At 45.5% G+C, this 7,500-nt stretch overlaps 10 non-coding genes across 10 annotated transcripts; all 10 read left to right on the top strand.

Annotated features, from left to right (window-relative positions):
- Window positions 1-180: 180 nt before the first annotated feature.
- Window positions 181-252, top strand: Trnap-ugg (transfer RNA proline (anticodon UGG)). The gene has a single exon. It is a non-coding gene; the product is annotated as a tRNA-Pro (tRNA).
- Window positions 253-594: 342 nt separating this feature from the next.
- Trnap-agg (transfer RNA proline (anticodon AGG)) lies at window positions 595-666 on the top strand. Its single transcript has one exon. It is a non-coding gene; the product is annotated as a tRNA-Pro (tRNA).
- A 517-nt stretch (window positions 667-1,183) lies between these two features.
- Trnap-ugg (transfer RNA proline (anticodon UGG)) lies at window positions 1,184-1,255 on the top strand. Its single transcript has one exon. It is a non-coding gene; the product is annotated as a tRNA-Pro (tRNA).
- A 517-nt stretch (window positions 1,256-1,772) lies between these two features.
- Window positions 1,773-1,844, top strand: Trnap-ugg (transfer RNA proline (anticodon UGG)). The gene has a single exon. It is a non-coding gene; the product is annotated as a tRNA-Pro (tRNA).
- A 1,520-nt stretch (window positions 1,845-3,364) lies between these two features.
- On the top strand, window positions 3,365-3,436 carry Trnap-ugg (transfer RNA proline (anticodon UGG)). Its single transcript has one exon. It is a non-coding gene; the product is annotated as a tRNA-Pro (tRNA).
- A 517-nt stretch (window positions 3,437-3,953) lies between these two features.
- On the top strand, window positions 3,954-4,025 carry Trnap-ugg (transfer RNA proline (anticodon UGG)). Its single transcript has one exon. It is a non-coding gene; the product is annotated as a tRNA-Pro (tRNA).
- A 1,520-nt stretch (window positions 4,026-5,545) lies between these two features.
- On the top strand, window positions 5,546-5,617 carry Trnap-ugg (transfer RNA proline (anticodon UGG)). The gene has a single exon. It is a non-coding gene; the product is annotated as a tRNA-Pro (tRNA).
- Window positions 5,618-6,134: 517 nt separating this feature from the next.
- Trnap-ugg (transfer RNA proline (anticodon UGG)) lies at window positions 6,135-6,206 on the top strand. The gene has a single exon. It is a non-coding gene; the product is annotated as a tRNA-Pro (tRNA).
- Window positions 6,207-6,506: 300 nt separating this feature from the next.
- Window positions 6,507-6,578, top strand: Trnap-ugg (transfer RNA proline (anticodon UGG)). The gene has a single exon. It is a non-coding gene; the product is annotated as a tRNA-Pro (tRNA).
- A 517-nt stretch (window positions 6,579-7,095) lies between these two features.
- Trnap-ugg (transfer RNA proline (anticodon UGG)) lies at window positions 7,096-7,167 on the top strand. Its single transcript has one exon. It is a non-coding gene; the product is annotated as a tRNA-Pro (tRNA).
- Window positions 7,168-7,500: the final 333 nt, after the last annotated feature.

The following is a 7,500-nucleotide window of genomic DNA, read 5'->3' as shown; positions in this document are numbered from 1 at the left end:
TAAGCGGCTCGTTGGTCTAGGGGTATGATTCTCGCTTAGGGTGCGAGAGGTCCCGGGTTCAAATCCCGGACGAGCCCAACCTTTTGATAATCCAAGACGACTATTTTCCTTTCATTTTATTAGTTCCAAACATCGAGAGGTTGAAATAAGAGAGTGATCAAGGGCTGGCCTCGTATCTGAGGCTCGTTGGTCTAGGGGTATGATTCTCGCTTTGGGTGCGAGAGGTCCCGGGTTCGAATCCCGGACGAGCCCTGTATCTTTTGGTAAATAGAACTGACAATTTTGATTGTCTTCCACATCATTAACAATGAGGCACGTGTGAGAATGATTGGATAATGAGCTTAATTGTCACCTAAAAGAAAAGCTAGCATGTTTGCAGGAGCTCGCAATTGATGAAGGGCCGAATGTTCATTTTTACACTGAAGGTTGAATACGGTTGTAAAAAAATGAAATGAAACTCAAACTTGCCCCTGCCTACAATGTCCCTCTCAACAGTGCTTGGCGCAATGTGCCGAGGGCAGCACGGGCTTGTGTTCATTGCATCATACTACCACGTGAAGTTTCTGTAGCCAACTTGAAGGAACTGTGATAAGCGGCTCGTTGGTCTAGGGGTATGATTCTCGCTTAGGGTGCGAGAGGTCCCGGGTTCGAATCCCGGACGAGCCCTGTATTTTTTGGTAAATAGAACTGACAATTTTGATTGTCTTCCACATCATTAACAATGAGGCATGTGTCAGAATGATTGGATAATGAGCTTAATTGTCACCTAAAAGAAAAGCTAGCATGTTTGCAGGAGCTCGCAATTGATGAAGGGCCGAATGTTCATTTTTACACTGAAGGTTGAATACGGTTGTAAATAAAAGAAATGAAACTCAAACTTGCCCCTGCCTACAATGTCCCTCTCAACAGTGCTTGGCGCAATGTGCCGAGGGCAGCACGGGCTTGTGTTCATTGCATCATACTACCACGTGAAGTTTCTGTAGCCAACTTGAAGGACCTGTGACAAGCGGCTCGTTGGTCTAGGGGTATGATTCTCGCTTAGGGTGCGAGAGGTCCCGGGTTCAAATTCCGGACGAGCCCAACCTTTTGATAATCCAAGACGACTATTTTCCTTTCATTTTATTAGTTCCAAAGATCGAGAGGTTGAAATAAGAGAGTGATCAAGGGCTGGCCTCGTATCTGAGGCTCGTTGGTCTAGGGGTATGATTCTCGCTTTGGGTGCGAGAGGTCCCGGGTTCGAATCCCGGACGAGCCCTGTATCTTTTGGTAAATAGAACTGACAATTTTGATTGTCTTCCACATCATTAACAATGAGGCATATGTCAGAATGATTGGATAATGAGCTTAATTGTCACCTAAAAGAAAAGCTAGCATGTTTGCAGGAGCTCGCAATTGATGAAGGGCCGAATGTTCATTTTTACACTGAAGGTTGAATACGGTTGTAAATAAAAGAAATGAAACTCAAACTTGCCCCTGCCTACAATGTCCCTCTCAACAGTGCTTGGCGCAATGTGCCGAGGGCAGCACGGGCTTGTGTTCATTGCATCATACTACCACGTGAAGTTTCTGTAGCCAACTTGAAGGAACTGTGATAAGCGGCTCGTTGGTCTAGGGGTATGATTCTCACTTAGGGTGCGAGAGGTCCGGGGTTCAAATCCCGGACGAGCCCAACCTTTTGATAATCCAAGACGACTATTTTCCTTTCATTTTATTAGTTCCAAACATCGAGAGGTTGAAATAAGAGAGTGATCAAGGGCTGGCCTCGTATCTGAGGCTCGTTGGTCTAGGGGTATGATTCTCGCTTTGGGTGCGAGAGGTCCCGGGTTCGAATCCCGGACGAGCCCTGTATCTTTTGGTAAATAGAACTGACAATTTTGATTGTCTTCCACATCATTAACAATGAGGCACGTGTGAGAATGATTGGATAATGAGCTTAATTGTCACCTAAAAGAAAAGCTAGCATGTTTGCAGGAGCTCGCAATTGATGAAGGGCCGAATGTTCATTTTTACACTGAAGGTTGAATACGGTTGTAAAAAAATGAAATGAAACTCAAACTTGCCCCTGCCTACAATGTCCCTCTCAACAGTGCTTGGCGCAATGTGCCGAGGGCAGCACGGGCTTGTGTTCATTGCATCATACTACCACGTGAAGTTTCTGTAGCCAACTTGAAGGAACTGTGATACGCGGCTCGTTGGTGTAGGGGTATGATTCTCGCTTAGGGTGCCAGAGGGCCCGGGTTCGAATTCCGGACGAGCCCTGTATCTTTTGGTAAATAGAACTGACAATTTTGATTGTCTTCCACATCATTAACAATGAGGCATGTGTCAGAATGATTGGATAATGAGCTTAATTGTCACCTGAAAGAAAAGCTAGCATGTTTGCAGGAGCTCGCAATTAATGAAGGGCCGAATGTTCATTTTTACACTGAAGGTTGAATACGGTTGTAAATAAATGAAATGAAACTCAAACTTGCCCCTGCCTACAATGTCCCTCTCAACAGTGCTTGGCGCAATGTGCCGAGGGCAGCACGGGCTTGTGTTCATTGCATCATACTACCACGTGAAGTTTCTGTAGCCAACTTGAAGGAACTGTGATAAGCGGCTCGTTGATCTAGGGGTATGATTCTCGCTTAGGGTGCGAGAGGTCCCGGGTTCAAATCCCGGACGAGCCCAACCTTTTGATAATCCAAGACGACTATTTTCCTTTCATTTTATTAGTTCCAAACATCGAGAGGTTGAAATAAGAGAGTGATCAAGGGCTGGCCTCGTATCTGAGGCTCGTTGGTCTAGGGGTATGATTCTCGCTTTGGGTGCGAGAGGTCCCGGGTTCAAATCCCGGACGAGCCCTGTATTTTTTGGTAAATAGAACTGACAATTTTGATTGTCTTCCACATCATTAACAATGAGGCATGTGTCAGAATGATTGGATAATGAGCTTAATTGTCACCTAAAAGAAAAGCTAGCATGTTTGCAGGAGCTCGCAATTGATGAAGGGCCGAATGTTCATTTTTACACTGAAGGTTGAATACGGTTGTAAATAAAAGAAATGAAACTCAAACTTGCCCCTGCCTACAATGTCCCTCTCAACAGTGCTTGGCGCAATGTGCCGAGGGCAGCACGGGCTTGTGTTCATTGCATCATACTACCACGTGAAGTTTCTGTAGCCAACTTGAAGGAACTGTGATAAGCGGCTCGTTGGTCTAGGGGTATGATTCTCACTTAGGGTGCGAGAGGTCCCGGGTTCAAATCCCGGACGAGCCCAACCTTTTGATAATCCAAGACGACTATTTTCCTTTCATTTTATTAGTTCCAAACATCGAGAGGTTGAAATAAGAGAGTGATCAAGGGCTGGCCTCGTATCTGAGGCTCGTTGGTCTAGGGGTATGATTCTCGCTTTGGGTGCGAGAGGTCCCGGGTTCGAATCCCGGACGAGCCCTGTATCTTTTGGTAAATAGAACTGACAATTTTGATTGTCTTCCACATCATTAACAATGAGGCACGTGTGAGAATGATTGGATAATGAGCTTAATTGTCACCTAAAAGAAAAGCTAGCATGTTTGCAGGAGCTCGCAATTGATGAAGGGCCGAATGTTCATTTTTACACTGAAGGTTGAATACGGTTGTAAATAAAAGAAATGAAACTCAAACTTGCCCCTGCCTACAATGTCCCTCTCAACAGTGCTTGGCGCAATGTGCCGAGGGCAGCACGGGCTTGTGTTCATTGCATCATACTACCACGTGAAGTTTCTGTAGCCAACTTGAAGGAACTGTGATAAGCGGCTCGTTGGTCTAGGGGTATGATTCTCACTTAGGGTGCGAGAGGTCCCGGGTTCAAATCCCGGACGAGCCCAACCTTTTGATAATCCAAGACGACTATTTTCCTTTCATTTTATTAGTTCCAAACATCGAGAGGTTGAAATAAGAGAGTGATCAAGGGCTGGCCTCGTATCTGAGGCTCGTTGGTCTAGGGGTATGATTCTCGCTTTGGGTGCGAGAGGTCCCGGGTTCGAATCCCGGACGAGCCCTGTATCTTTTGGTAAATAGAACTGACAATTTTGATTGTCTTCCACATCATTAACAATGAGGCACGTGTGAGAATGATTGGATAATGAGCTTAATTGTCACCTAAAAGAAAAGCTAGCATGTTTGCAGGAGCTCGCAATTGATGAAGGGCCGAATGTTCATTTTTACACTGAAGGTTGAATACGGTTGTAAAAAAATGAAATGAAACTCAAACTTGCCCCTGCCTACAATGTCCCTCTCAACAGTGCTTGGCGCAATGTGCCGAGGGCAGCACGGGCTTGTGTTCATTGCATCATACTACCACGTGAAGTTTCTGTAGCCAACTTGAAGGAACTGTGATACGCGGCTCGTTGGTGTAGGGGTATGATTCTCGCTTAGGGTGCCAGAGGGCCCGGGTTCGAATTCCGGACGAGCCCTGTATCTTTTGGTAAATAGAACTGACAATTTTGATTGTCTTCCACATCATTAACAATGAGGCATGTGTCAGAATGATTGGATAATGAGCTTAATTGTCACCTGAAAGAAAAGCTAGCATGTTTGCAGGAGCTCGCAATTAATGAAGGGCCGAATGTTCATTTTTACACTGAAGGTTGAATACGGTTGTAAATAAATGAAATGAAACTCAAACTTGCCCCTGCCTACAATGTCCCTCTCAACAGTGCTTGGCGCAATGTGCCGAGGGCAGCACGGGCTTGTGTTCATTGCATCATACTACCACGTGAAGTTTCTGTAGCCAACTTGAAGGAACTGTGATAAGCGGCTCGTTGATCTAGGGGTATGATTCTCGCTTAGGGTGCGAGAGGTCCCGGGTTCAAATCCCGGACGAGCCCAACCTTTTGATAATCCAAGACGACTATTTTCCTTTCATTTTATTAGTTCCAAACATCGAGAGGTTGAAATAAGAGAGTGATCAAGGGCTGGCCTCGTATCTGAGGCTCGTTGGTCTAGGGGTATGATTCTCGCTTTGGGTGCGAGAGGTCCCGGGTTCAAATCCCGGACGAGCCCTGTATTTTTTGGTAAATAGAACTGACAATTTTGATTGTCTTCCACATCATTAACAATGAGGCATGTGTCAGAATGATTGGATAATGAGCTTAATTGTCACCTAAAAGAAAAGCTAGCATGTTTGCAGGAGCTCGCAATTGATGAAGGGCCGAATGTTCATTTTTACACTGAAGGTTGAATACGGTTGTAAATAAAAGAAATGAAACTCAAACTTGCCCCTGCCTACAATGTCCCTCTCAACAGTGCTTGGCGCAATGTGCCGAGGGCAGCACGGGCTTGTGTTCATTGCATCATACTACCACGTGAAGTTTCTGTAGCCAACTTGAAGGACCTGTGACAAGCGGCTCGTTGATCTAGGGGTATGATTCTCGCTTTGGGTGCGAGAGGTCCCGGGTTCAAATTCCGGACGAGCCCAACCTTTTGATAATCCAAGACGACTATTTTCCTTTCATTTTATTAGTTCCAAAGATCGAGAGGTTGAAATAAGAGAGTGATCAAGGGCTGGCCTCGTATCTGAGGCTCGTTGGTCTAGGGGTATGATTCTCGCTTTGGGTGCGAGAGGTCCCGGGTTCGAATCCCGGACGAGCCCTGTATCTTTTGGTAAATAGAACTGACAATTTTGATTGTTTTCCACATGATTAACAATGAGGCATGTGTCAGAATGATTGGATAATGAGCTTAATTGTCACCTAAAAGAAAAGCTAGCATGTTTGCAGGAGCTCGCAATTAATGAAGGGCCGAATGTTCATTTTGACACTGAAGGTTGAATACGGTTGTAAATAAATGAAATGAAACTCAAACTTGCCCCTGCCTACAATGTCCCTCTCAACAGTGCTTGGCGCAATGTGCCGAGGGCAGAACGGGCTTGTGTTCATTGCATCATACTACCACGTGAAGTTTCTGTAGCCAACTTGAAGGAACTGTGACAAGCGGCTCGTTGGTCTAGGGGTATGATTCTCGCTTAGGGTGCGAGAGGTCCCGGGTTCAAATCCCGGACGAGCCCAACCTTTTGATAATCCAAGACGACTATTTTCCTTTCATTTTATTAGTTCCAAACATCGAGAGGTTGAAATAAGAGAGTGATCAAGGGGTGGCCTCGTATCTGAGGCTCGTTGGTCTAGGGGTATGATTCTCGCTTTGGGTGCGAGAGGTCCCGGGTTCGAATCCCGGACGAGCCCTGTATCTTTTGGTAAATAGAACTGACAATTTTGATTGTCTTCCACATCATTAACAATAAGGCATGTGTCAGAATGATTGGATATTGTGAAGTTTCTGTAGCCAACTTGAAGGAACTGTGATAAGCGGCTCGTTGGTCTAGGGGTATGATTCTCGCTTAGGGTGCGAGAGGTCCCGGGTTCAATTCCCGGACGAGCCCAACCTTTTGATAATCCAAGACGACTATTTTCCTTTCATTTTATTAGTTCCAAAGATCGAGAGGTTGAAATAAGAGAGTGATCAAGGGCTGGGCTCGTATCTGAGGCTCGTTGGTCTAGGGGTATGATTCTCGCTTTGGGTGCGAGAGGTCCCGGGTTCGAATCCCGGACGAGCCCTGTATCTTTTGGTAAATAGAACTGACAATTTTGATTGTCTTCCACATCATTAACAATGAGGCACGCGTGAGAATGATTGGATAATGAGCTTAATTGTCACCTAAAAGAAAAGCTAGCATGTTTGCAGGAGCTCGCAATTAATGAAGGGCCGAATGTTCATTTTTACACTGAAGGTTGAATACGGTTGTAAAAAAATGAAATGAAACTCAAACTTGCCCCTGCCTACAATGTCCCTCTCAACAGTGCTTGGCGCAATGTGCCGAGGGCAGCACGGGCTTGTGTTCATTGCATCATACTACCACGTGAAGTTTCTGTAGCCAACTTGAAGGAACTGTGATACGCGGCTCGTTGGTCTAGGGGTATGATTCTCGCTTAGGGTGCGAGAGGTCCCGGGTTCAAATTCCGGACGAGCCCAACCTTTTGATAATCCAAGACGACTATTTTCCTTTCATTTTATTAGTTCCAAAGATCGAGAGGTTGAAATAAGAGAGTGATCAAGGGCTGGCCTCGTATCTGAGGCTCGTTGGTCTAGGGGTATGATTCTCGCTTTGGGTGCGAGAGGTCCCGGGTTCGAATCCCGGACGAGCCCTGTATCTTTTGGTAAATAGAACTGACAATTTTGATTGTTTTCCACATGATTAACAATGAGGCATGTGTCAGAATGATTGGATAATGAGCTTAATTTTCACCTAAAAGAAAAGCTAGCATGTTTGCAGGAGCTCGCAATTAATGAAGGGCCGAATGTTCATTTTTACACTGAAGGTTGAATACGGTTGTAAATAAAAGAAATGAAACTCAAACTTGCCCCTGCCTACAATGTCCCTCTCAACAGTGCTTGGCGCAATGTGCCGAGGGCAGAACGGGCTTGTGTTCATTGCATCATACTACCACGTGAAGTTTCTGTAGCCAACTTGAAGGAACT

Source organism: Haliotis asinina, chromosome 9 (genome assembly GCF_037392515.1).
Source record: "Haliotis asinina isolate JCU_RB_2024 chromosome 9, JCU_Hal_asi_v2, whole genome shotgun sequence".
Lineage (NCBI taxonomy): Eukaryota > Metazoa > Mollusca > Gastropoda > Lepetellida > Haliotidae > Haliotis > Haliotis asinina.
This window is presented reverse-complemented; position numbering and strand designations above follow the sequence as displayed.